Consider the following 13,477-nt stretch of genomic DNA (forward strand, 5'->3'; position numbering starts at 1 on the left):
AGAAGGAAGAGATACATAAATAGATAGAGAGAGAGAGAGAGAAAGATACTTTTATAGATGGCATGGCTTAATAAAGGGGGGGGGGCTATACTAAGATTGCAGCACACAGCCACCCCCTCCCTCCTTAGTTGAGCACTATTAGATACCTTACCTCACTCTGTGCCCTTTTCTATATACCTTCTTGAAGGTACCACTCTAGTTCTCTTCAGTAAAGTTCTCAAAGTTCTATCTCCTCTCTACCTACCCCCTTCCTAAGAACAATTTCAACATGAGCAATTTCTAAAGGTCTTTCTAATGCTAAGTAGGTGATGTACACTAACACAAAACAATGATATTAATCAGAACATAAAGAGGCCTTGACTCTATACATTGACCAATCTACATACATTCCTAGGCTACACAGACCTATACTTACTAACTTTACCTGATGTAGCCCTGCTAGCCATTAAATCCATTTTTTTGCACCACTTGATGACTAAACATATTGATATCAGTGAGAAATTGTTTGATACTGAAGAGTTTGGCCAGGTATTCCATCCACTACTAGAGATTTCCCATATTACTTAAAGGTGTCACGCGCGTAAAACATTCCCCATAGACTTGTGTGTTAAAATGGCACTTTTGAAAAATTCATAAAAAATAAATGTGAAATTAGAGGGTGGAATGTTTACTACCAATGGATAGGATATATATCTGACATTCCAAATCTGACCAGGAAAGGGTACCGTAGCCAGCTCATTTTAAAAATAAATCGCCATTTATGAAGATAACTATGAATCGATCGAATTCATCAACTTAAACAGTAAAATAGCCCTAATTATTCCGCCAGTCAAAAAATAGTTCCAAGTCACTTATTTATCTTCCCAATTTGGGCGAAGTAAGTTCGGTAGTTACCATTTCTAGAATCAGTGTTAGATTTTGAATCACTTTCATACATTTTTGTCAATCAGCAATATCAAATTGACAAAAATTCGAATGGGTTGGGTCGAACGAATATCTTTAGCCCTCCTGATGTAATTAGGCTCGTGGGACCTATATTATATGACCTATGTATTTTATTTTTTTGAATAGCTACTTTGCTATTCTTTTATATCTGTACACTCACACTAGTACAAAGAAATGCATTGAAAATGACTATTTTCTATGCAATCACCCATTTTAATGTGTTACCCATACATGTTATTTTCACTGCAATATGGATGTATACAAATCCTACCTGCATATAGCCCAACAGTGAATGCAATGACAATATAGGTCCCTATTAATTGTAATATAAAGGTGTATGTAAATTATGTGTAGATATCAGGATAACAGAATTGCCCCAAACATAAATACCAAATATACATGAGATTGGATGAGGAAACAATAAAAGAATGAGATACTACTTTAGTATATTTGCATTTGACCTATTCAAAATCTTGCTATAGGGCTGTTGCCTCTCAGATGTAAGAAGGAAGAGATACATAAATAGATAGAGAGAGAGAGAGAGAGAGAGAGAGAAAGATACTTTTATAGATGGCATGGCTTAATAAAGGGGGGGGGGGCTATACTAAGATTGCAGCACACAGCCACCCCCTCCCTCCTTAGTTGAGCACTATTAGATACCTTACCTCACTCTGTGCCCTTTTCTATATACCTTCTTGAAGGTACCACTCTAGTTCTCTTCAGTAAAGTTCTCAAAGTTCTATCTCCTCTCTACCTACCCCCTTCCTAAGAACAATTTCAACATGAGCAATTTCTAAAGGTCTTTCTAATGCTAAGTAGGTGATGTACACTAACACAAAACAATGATATTAATCAGAACATAAAGAGGCCTTGACTCTATACATTGACCAATCTACATACATTCCTAGGCTACACAGACCTATACTTACTAACTTTACCTGATGTAGCCCTGCTAGCCATTAAATCCATTTTTTTGCACCACTTGATGACTAAACATATTGATATCAGTGAGAAATTGTTTGATACTGAAGAGTTTGGCCAGGTATTCCATCCACTACTAGAGATTTCCCATATTACTTAAAGGTGTCACGCGCGTAAAACATTCCCCATAGACTTGTGTGTTAAAATGGCACTTTTGAAAAATTCATAAAAAATAAATGTGAAATTAGAGGGTGGAATGTTTACTACCAATGGATAGGATATATATCTGACATTCCAAATCTGACCAGGAAAGGGTACCGTAGCCAGCTCATTTTAAAAATAAATCGCCATTTATGAAGATAACTATGAATCGATCGAATTCATCAACTTAAACAGTAAAATAGCCCTAATTATTCCGCCAGTCAAAAAATAGTTCCAAGTCACTTATTTATCTTCCCAATTTGGGCGAAGTAAGTTCGGTAGTTACCATTTCTAGAATCAGTGTTAGATTTTGAATCACTTTCATACATTTTTGTCAATCAGCAATATCAAATTGACAAAAATTCGAATGGGTTGGGTCGAACGAATATCTTTAGCCCTCCTGATGTAATTAGGCTTGTGGGACCTATATTATATGACCTATGTATTTTATTTTTTTGAATAGCTACTTTGCTATTCTTTTATATCTGTACACTCACACTAGTACAAAGAAATGCATTGAAAATGACTATTTTCTATGCAATCACCCATTTTAATGTGTTACCCATACATGTTATTTTCACTGTATATGGATGTATACAAATCCTACCTGCATATAGCCCAACAGTGAATGCAATGACAATATAGGTCCCTATTAATTGTAATATAAAGGTGTATGTAAATTATGTGTAGATATCAGGATAACAGAATTGCCCCAAACATAAATACCAAATATACATGAGATTGGATGAGGAAACAATAAAAGAATGAGATACTACTTTAGTATATTTGCATTTGACCTATTCAAAATCTTGCTATAGGGCTGTTGCCTCTCAGATGTAAGAAGGAAGAGATACATAAATAGATAGAGAGAGAGAGAGAGAGAGAGAGAGAAAGATACTTTTATAGATGGCATGGCTTAATAAAGGGGGGGGGGGCTATACTAAGATTGCAGCACACAGCCACCCCCTCCCTCCTTAGTTGAGCACTATTAGATACCTTACCTCACTCTGTGCCCTTTTCTATATACCTTCTTGAAGGTACCACTCTAGTTCTCTTCAGTAAAGTTCTCAAAGTTCTATCTCCTCTCTACCTACCCCCTTCCTAAGAACAATTTCAACATGAGCAATTTCTAAAGGTCTTTCTAATGCTAAGTAGGTGATGTACACTAACACAAAACAATGATATTAATCAGAACATAAAGAGGCCTTGACTCTATACATTGACCAATCTACATACATTCCTAGGCTACACAGACCTATACTTACTAACTTTACCTGATGTAGCCCTGCTAGCCATTAAATCCATTTTTTTGCACCACTTGATGACTAAACATATTGATATCAGTGAGAAATTGTTTGATACTGAAGAGTTTGGCCAGGTATTCCATCCACTACTAGAGATTTCCCATATTACTTAAAGGTGTCACGCGCGTAAAACATTCCCCATAGACTTGTGTGTTAAAATGGCACTTTTGAAAAATTCATAAAAAATAAATGTGAAATTAGAGGGTGGAATGTTTACTACCAATGGATAGGATATATATCTGACATTCCAAATCTGACCAGGAAAGGGTACCGTAGCCAGCTCATTTTAAAAATAAATCGCCATTTATGAAGATAACTATGAATCGATCGAATTCATCAACTTAAACAGTAAAATAGCCCTAATTATTCCGCCAGTCAAAAAATAGTTCCAAGTCACTTATTTATCTTCCCAATTTGGGCGAAGTAAGTTCGGTAGTTACCATTTCTAGAATCAGTGTTAGATTTTGAATCACTTTCATACATTTTTGTCAATCAGCAATATCAAATTGACAAAAATTCGAATGGGTTGGGTCGAACGAATATCTTTAGCCCTCCTGATGTAATTAGGCTCGTGGGACCTATATTATATGACCTATGTATTTTATTTTTTTGAATAGCTACTTTGCTATTCTTTTATATCTGTACACTCACACTAGTACAAAGAAATGCATTGAAAATGACTATTTTCTATGCAATCACCCATTTTAATGTGTTACCCATACATGTTATTTTCACTGTATATGGATGTATACAAATCCTACCTGCATATAGCCCAACAGTGAATGCAATGACAATATAGGTCCCTATTAATTGTAATATAAAGGTGTATGTAAATTATGTGTAGATATCAGGATAACAGAATTGCCCCAAACATAAATACCAAATATACATGAGATTGGATGAGGAAACAATAAAAGAATGAGATACTACTTTAGTATATTTGCATTTGACCTATTCAAAATCTTGCTATAGGGCTGTTGCCTCTCAGATGTAAGAAGGAAGAGATACATAAATAGATAGAGAGAGAGAGAGAGAGAGAGAGAGAAAGATACTTTTATAGATGGCATGGCTTAATAAAGGGGGGGGGGGGCTATACTAAGATTGCAGCACACAGCCACCCCCTCCCTCCTTAGTTGAGCACTATTAGATACCTTACCTCACTCTGTGCCCTTTTCTATATACCTTCTTGAAGGTACCACTCTAGTTCTCTTCAGTAAAGTTCTCAAAGTTCTATCTCCTCTCTACCTACCCCCTTCCTAAGAACAATTTCAACATGAGCAATTTCTAAAGGTCTTTCTAATGCTAAGTAGGTGATGTACACTAACACAAAACAATGATATTAATCAGAACATAAAGAGGCCTTGACTCTATACATTGACCAATCTACATACATTCCTAGGCTACACAGACCTATACTTACTAACTTTACCTGATGTAGCCCTGCTAGCCATTAAATCCATTTTTTTGCACCACTTGATGACTAAACATATTGATATCAGTGAGAAATTGTTTGATACTGAAGAGTTTGGCCAGGTATTCCATCCACTACTAGAGATTTCCCATATTACTTAAAGGTGTCACGCGCGTAAAACATTCCCCATAGACTTGTGTGTTAAAATGGCACTTTTGAAAAATTCATAAAAAATAAATGTGAAATTAGAGGGTGGAATGTTTACTACCAATGGATAGGATATATATCTGACATTCCAAATCTGACCAGGAAAGGGTACCGTAGCCAGCTCATTTTAAAAATAAATCGCCATTTATGAAGATAACTATGAATCGATCGAATTCATCAACTTAAACAGTAAAATAGCCCTAATTATTCCGCCAGTCAAAAAATAGTTCCAAGTCACTTATTTATCTTCCCAATTTGGGCGAAGTAAGTTCGGTAGTTACCATTTCTAGAATCAGTGTTAGATTTTGAATCACTTTCATACATTTTTGTCAATCAGCAATATCAAATTGACAAAAATTCGAATGGGTTGGGTCGAACGAATATCTTTAGCCCTCCTGATGTAATTAGGCTCGTGGGACCTATATTATATGACCTATGTATTTTATTTTTTTGAATAGCTACTTTGCTATTCTTTTATATCTGTACACTCACACTAGTACAAAGAAATGCATTGAAAATGACTATTTTCTATGCAATCACCCATTTTAATGTGTTACCCATACATGTTATTTTCACTGTATATGGATGTATACAAATCCTACCTGCATATAGCCCAACAGTGAATGCAATGACAATATAGGTCCCTATTAATTGTAATATAAAGGTGTATGTAAATTATGTGTAGATATCAGGATAACAGAATTGCCCCAAACATAAATACCAAATATACATGAGATTGGATGAGGAAACAATAAAAGAATGAGATACTACTTTAGTATATTTGCATTTGACCTATTCAAAATCTTGCTATAGGGCTGTTGCCTCTCAGATGTAAGAAGGAAGAGATACATAAATAGATAGAGAGAGAGAGAGAGAGAGAGAGAGAAAGATACTTTTATAGATGGCATGGCTTAATAAAGGGGGGGGGGGGCTATACTAAGATTGCAGCACACAGCCACCCCCTCCCTCCTTAGTTGAGCACTATTAGATACCTTACCTCACTCTGTGCCCTTTTCTATATACCTTCTTGAAGGTACCACTCTAGTTCTCTTCAGTAAAGTTCTCAAAGTTCTATCTCCTCTCTACCTACCCCCTTCCTAAGAACAATTTCAACATGAGCAATTTCTAAAGGTCTTTCTAATGCTAAGTAGGTGATGTACACTAACACAAAACAATGATATTAATCAGAACATAAAGAGGCCTTGACTCTATACATTGACCAATCTACATACATTCCTAGGCTACACAGACCTATACTTACTAACTTTACCTGATGTAGCCCTGCTAGCCATTAAATCCATTTTTTTGCACCACTTGATGACTAAACATATTGATATCAGTGAGAAATTGTTTGATACTGAAGAGTTTGGCCAGGTATTCCATCCACTACTAGAGATTTCCCATATTACTTAAAGGTGTCACGCGCGTAAAACATTCCCCATAGACTTGTGTGTTAAAATGGCACTTTTGAAAAATTCATAAAAAATAAATGTGAAATTAGAGGGTGGAATGTTTACTACCAATGGATAGGATATATATCTGACATTCCAAATCTGACCAGGAAAGGGTACCGTAGCCAGCTCATTTTAAAAATAAATCGCCATTTATGAAGATAACTATGAATCGATCGAATTCATCAACTTAAACAGTAAAATAGCCCTAATTATTCCGCCAGTCAAAAAATAGTTCCAAGTCACTTATTTATCTTCCCAATTTGGGCGAAGTAAGTTCGGTAGTTACCATTTCTAGAATCAGTGTTAGATTTTGAATCACTTTCATACATTTTTGTCAATCAGCAATATCAAATTGACAAAAATTCGAATGGGTTGGGTCGAACGAATATCTTTAGCCCTCCTGATGTAATTAGGCTCGTGGGACCTATATTATATGACCTATGTATTTTATTTTTTTGAATAGCTACTTTGCTATTCTTTTATATCTGTACACTCACACTAGTACAAAGAAATGCATTGAAAATGACTATTTTCTATGCAATCACCCATTTTAATGTGTTACCCATACATGTTATTTTCACTGTATATGGATGTATACAAATCCTACCTGCATATAGCCCAACAGTGAATGCAATGACAATATAGGTCCCTATTAATTGTAATATAAAGGTGTATGTAAATTATGTGTAGATATCAGGATAACAGAATTGCCCCAAACATAAATACCAAATATACATGAGATTGGATGAGGAAACAATAAAAGAATGAGATACTACTTTAGTATATTTGCATTTGACCTATTCAAAATCTTGCTATAGGGCTGTTGCCTCTCAGATGTAAGAAGGAAGAGATACATAAATAGATAGAGAGAGAGAGAGAGAGAGAGAGAGAAAGATACTTTTATAGATGGCATGGCTTAATAAAGGGGGGGGGGGCTATACTAAGATTGCAGCACACAGCCACCCCCTCCCTCCTTAGTTGAGCACTATTAGATACCTTACCTCACTCTGTGCCCTTTTCTATATACCTTCTTGAAGGTACCACTCTAGTTCTCTTCAGTAAAGTTCTCAAAGTTCTATCTCCTCTCTACCTACCCCCTTCCTAAGAACAATTTCAACATGAGCAATTTCTAAAGGTCTTTCTAATGCTAAGTAGGTGATGTACACTAACACAAAACAATGATATTAATCAGAACATAAAGAGGCCTTGACTCTATACATTGACCAATCTACATACATTCCTAGGCTACACAGACCTATACTTACTAACTTTACCTGATGTAGCCCTGCTAGCCATTAAATCCATTTTTTTGCACCACTTGATGACTAAACATATTGATATCAGTGAGAAATTGTTTGATACTGAAGAGTTTGGCCAGGTATTCCATCCACTACTAGAGATTTCCCATATTACTTAAAGGTGTCACGCGCGTAAAACATTCCCCATAGACTTGTGTGTTAAAATGGCACTTTTGAAAAATTCATAAAAAATAAATGTGAAATTAGAGGGTGGAATGTTTACTACCAATGGATAGGATATATATCTGACATTCCAAATCTGACCAGGAAAGGGTACCGTAGCCAGCTCATTTTAAAAATAAATCGCCATTTATGAAGATAACTATGAATCGATCGAATTCATCAACTTAAACAGTAAAATAGCCCTAATTATTCCGCCAGTCAAAAAATAGTTCCAAGTCACTTATTTATCTTCCCAATTTGGGCGAAGTAAGTTCGGTAGTTACCATTTCTAGAATCAGTGTTAGATTTTGAATCACTTTCATACATTTTTGTCAATCAGCAATATCAAATTGACAAAAATTCGAATGGGTTGGGTCGAACGAATATCTTTAGCCCTCCTGATGTAATTAGGCTCGTGGGACCTATATTATATGACCTATGTATTTTATTTTTTTGAATAGCTACTTTGCTATTCTTTTATATCTGTACACTCACACTAGTACAAAGAAATGCATTGAAAATGACTATTTTCTATGCAATCACCCATTTTAATGTGTTACCCATACATGTTATTTTCACTGTATATGGATGTATACAAATCCTACCTGCATATAGCCCAACAGTGAATGCAATGACAATATAGGTCCCTATTAATTGTAATATAAAGGTGTATGTAAATTATGTGTAGATATCAGGATAACAGAATTGCCCCAAACATAAATACCAAATATACATGAGATTGGATGAGGAAACAATAAAAGAATGAGATACTACTTTAGTATATTTGCATTTGACCTATTCAAAATCTTGCTATAGGGCTGTTGCCTCTCAGATGTAAGAAGGAAGAGATACATAAATAGATAGAGAGAGAGAGAGAGAGAGAGAGAGAAAGATACTTTTATAGATGGCATGGCTTAATAAAGGGGGGGGGGGGCTATACTAAGATTGCAGCACACAGCCACCCCCTCCCTCCTTAGTTGAGCACTATTAGATACCTTACCTCACTCTGTGCCCTTTTCTATATACCTTCTTGAAGGTACCACTCTAGTTCTCTTCAGTAAAGTTCTCAAAGTTCTATCTCCTCTCTACCTACCCCCTTCCTAAGAACAATTTCAACATGAGCAATTTCTAAAGGTCTTTCTAATGCTAAGTAGGTGATGTACACTAACACAAAACAATGATATTAATCAGAACATAAAGAGGCCTTGACTCTATACATTGACCAATCTACATACATTCCTAGGCTACACAGACCTATACTTACTAACTTTACCTGATGTAGCCCTGCTAGCCATTAAATCCATTTTTTTGCACCACTTGATGACTAAACATATTGATATCAGTGAGAAATTGTTTGATACTGAAGAGTTTGGCCAGGTATTCCATCCACTACTAGAGATTTCCCATATTACTTATATTATATGACCTATGTATTTTATTTTTTTGAATAGCTACTTTGCTATTCTTTTATATCTGTACACTCACACTAGTACAAAGAAATGCATTGAAAATGACTATTTTCTATGCAATCACCCATTTTAATGTGTTACCCATACATGTTATTTTCACTGTATATGGATGTATACAAATCCTACCTGCATATAGCCCAACAGTGAATGCAATGACAATATAGGTCCCTATTAATTGTAATATAAAGGTGTATGTAAATTATGTGTAGATATCAGGATAACAGAATTGCCCCAAACATAAATACCAAATATACATGAGATTGGATGAGGAAACAATAAAAGAATGAGATACTACTTTAGTATATTTGCATTTGACCTATTCAAAATCTTGCTATAGGGCTGTTGCCTCTCAGATGTAAGAAGGAAGAGATACATAAATAGATAGAGAGAGAGAGAGAGAGAGAGAGAGAAAGATACTTTTATAGATGGCATGGCTTAATAAAGGGGGGGGGGGGCTATACTAAGATTGCAGCACACAGCCACCCCCTCCCTCCTTAGTTGAGCACTATTAGATACCTTACCTCACTCTGTGCCCTTTTCTATATACCTTCTTGAAGGTACCACTCTAGTTCTCTTCAGTAAAGTTCTCAAAGTTCTATCTCCTCTCTACCTACCCCCTTCCTAAGAACAATTTCAACATGAGCAATTTCTAAAGGTCTTTCTAATGCTAAGTAGGTGATGTACACTAACACAAAACAATGATATTAATCAGAACATAAAGAGGCCTTGACTCTATACATTGACCAATCTACATACATTCCTAGGCTACACAGACCTATACTTACTAACTTTACCTGATGTAGCCCTGCTAGCCATTAAATCCATTTTTTTGCACCACTTGATGACTAAACATATTGATATCAGTGAGAAATTGTTTGATACTGAAGAGTTTGGCCAGGTATTCCATCCACTACTAGAGATTTCCCATATTACTTATATTATATGACCTATGTATTTTATTTTTTTGAATAGCTACTTTGCTATTCTTTTATATCTGTACACTCACACTAGTACAAAGAAATGCATTGAAAATGACTATTTTCTATGCAATCACCCATTTTAATGTGTTACCCATACATGTTATTTTCACTGTATATGGATGTATACAAATCCTACCTGCATATAGCCCAACAGTGAATGCAATGACAATATAGGTCCCTATTAATTGTAATATAAAGGTGTATGTAAATTATGTGTAGATATCAGGATAACAGAATTGCCCCAAACATAAATACCAAATATACATGAGATTGGATGAGGAAACAATAAAAGAATGAGATACTACTTTAGTATATTTGCATTTGACCTATTCAAAATCTTGCTATAGGGCTGTTGCCTCTCAGATGTAAGAAGGAAGAGATACATAAATAGATAGAGAGAGAGAGAGAGAGAGAGAGAGAAAGATACTTTTATAGATGGCATGGCTTAATAAAGGGGGGGGGGGGGGCTATACTAAGATTGCAGCACACAGCCACCCCCTCCCTCCTTAGTTGAGCACTATTAGATACCTTACCTCACTCTGTGCCCTTTTCTATATACCTTCTTGAAGGTACCACTCTAGTTCTCTTCAGTAAAGTTCTCAAAGTTCTATCTCCTCTCTACCTACCCCCTTCCTAAGAACAATTTCAACATGAGCAATTTCTAAAGGTCTTTCTAATGCTAAGTAGGTGATGTACACTAACACAAAACAATGATATTAATCAGAACATAAAGAGGCCTTGACTCTATACATTGACCAATCTACATACATTCCTAGGCTACACAGACCTATACTTACTAACTTTACCTGATGTAGCCCTGCTAGCCATTAAATCCATTTTTTTGCACCACTTGATGACTAAACATATTGATATCAGTGAGAAATTGTTTGATACTGAAGAGTTTGGCCAGGTATTCCATCCACTACTAGAGATTTCCCATATTACTTAAAGGTGTCACGCGCGTAAAACATTCCCCATAGACTTGTGTGTTAAAATGGCACTTTTGAAAAATTCATAAAAAATAAATGTGAAATTAGAGGGTGGAATGTTTACTACCAATGGATAGGATATATATCTGACATTCCAAATCTGACCAGGAAAGGGTACCGTAGCCAGCTCATTTTAAAAATAAATCGCCATTTATGAAGATAACTATGAATCGATCGAATTCATCAACTTAAACAGTAAAATAGCCCTAATTATTCCGCCAGTCAAAAAATAGTTCCAAGTCACTTATTTATCTTCCCAATTTGGGCGAAGTAAGTTCGGTAGTTACCATTTCTAGAATCAGTGTTAGATTTTGAATCACTTTCATACATTTTTGTCAATCAGCAATATCAAATTGACAAAAATTCGAATGGGTTGGGTCGAACGAATATCTTTAGCCCTCCTGATGTAATTAGGCTCGTGGGACCTATATTATATGACCTATGTATTTTATTTTTTTGAATAGCTACTTTGCTATTCTTTTATATCTGTACACTCACACTAGTACAAAGAAATGCATTGAAAATGACTATTTTCTATGCAATCACCCATTTTAATGTGTTACCCATACATGTTATTTTCACTGTATATGGATGTATACAAATCCTACCTGCATATAGCCCAACAGTGAATGCAATGACAATATAGGTCCCTATTAATTGTAATATAAAGGTGTATGTAAATTATGTGTAGATATCAGGATAACAGAATTGCCCCAAACATAAATACCAAATATACATGAGATTGGATGAGGAAACAATAAAAGAATGAGATACTACTTTAGTATATTTGCATTTGACCTATTCAAAATCTTGCTATAGGGCTGTTGCCTCTCAGATGTAAGAAGGAAGAGATACATAAATAGATAGAGAGAGAGAGAGAGAGAGAGAGAGAAAGATACTTTTATAGATGGCATGGCTTAATAAAGGGGGGGGGGGGCTATACTAAGATTGCAGCACACAGCCACCCCCTCCCTCCTTAGTTGAGCACTATTAGATACCTTACCTCACTCTGTGCCCTTTTCTATATACCTTCTTGAAGGTACCACTCTAGTTCTCTTCAGTAAAGTTCTCAAAGTTCTATCTCCTCTCTACCTACCCCCTTCCTAAGAACAATTTCAACATGAGCAATTTCTAAAGGTCTTTCTAATGCTAAGTAGGTGATGTACACTAACACAAAACAATGATATTAATCAGAACATAAAGAGGCCTTGACTCTATACATTGACCAATCTACATACATTCCTAGGCTACACAGACCTATACTTACTAACTTTACCTGATGTAGCCCTGCTAGCCATTAAATCCATTTTTTTGCACCACTTGATGACTAAACATATTGATATCAGTGAGAAATTGTTTGATACTGAAGAGTTTGGCCAGGTATTCCATCCACTACTAGAGATTTCCCATATTACTTATATTATATGACCTATGTATTTTATTTTTTTGAATAGCTACTTTGCTATTCTTTTATATCTGTACACTCACACTAGTACAAAGAAATGCATTGAAAATGACTATTTTCTATGCAATCACCCATTTTAATGTGTTACCCATACATGTTATTTTCACTGTATATGGATGTATACAAATCCTACCTGCATATAGCCCAACAGTGAATGCAATGACAATATAGGTCCCTATTAATTGTAATATAAAGGTGTATGTAAATTATGTGTAGATATCAGGATAACAGAATTGCCCCAAACATAAATACCAAATATACATGAGATTGGATGAGGAAACAATAAAAGAATGAGATACTACTTTAGTATATTTGCATTTGACCTATTCAAAATCTTGCTATAGGGCTGTTGCCTCTCAGATGTAAGAAGGAAGAGATACATAAATAGATAGAGAGAGAGAGAGAGAGAGAGAGAGAAAGATACTTTTATAGATGGCATGGCTTAATAAAGGGGGGGGGGGGGGCTATACTAAGATTGCAGCACACAGCCACCCCCTCCCTCCTTAGTTGAGCACTATTAGATACCTTACCTCACTCTGTGCCCTTTTCTATATACCTTCTTGAAGGTACCACTCTAGTTCTCTTCAGTAAAGTTCTCAAAGTTCTATCTCCTCTCTACCTACCCCCTTCCTAAGAACAATTTCAACATGAGCAATTTCTAAAGGTCTTTC

This window comes from Lytechinus pictus, chromosome 2 (assembly GCF_037042905.1).
Source record: "Lytechinus pictus isolate F3 Inbred chromosome 2, Lp3.0, whole genome shotgun sequence".
Classification (NCBI taxonomy): domain Eukaryota; kingdom Metazoa; phylum Echinodermata; class Echinoidea; order Temnopleuroida; family Toxopneustidae; genus Lytechinus; species Lytechinus pictus.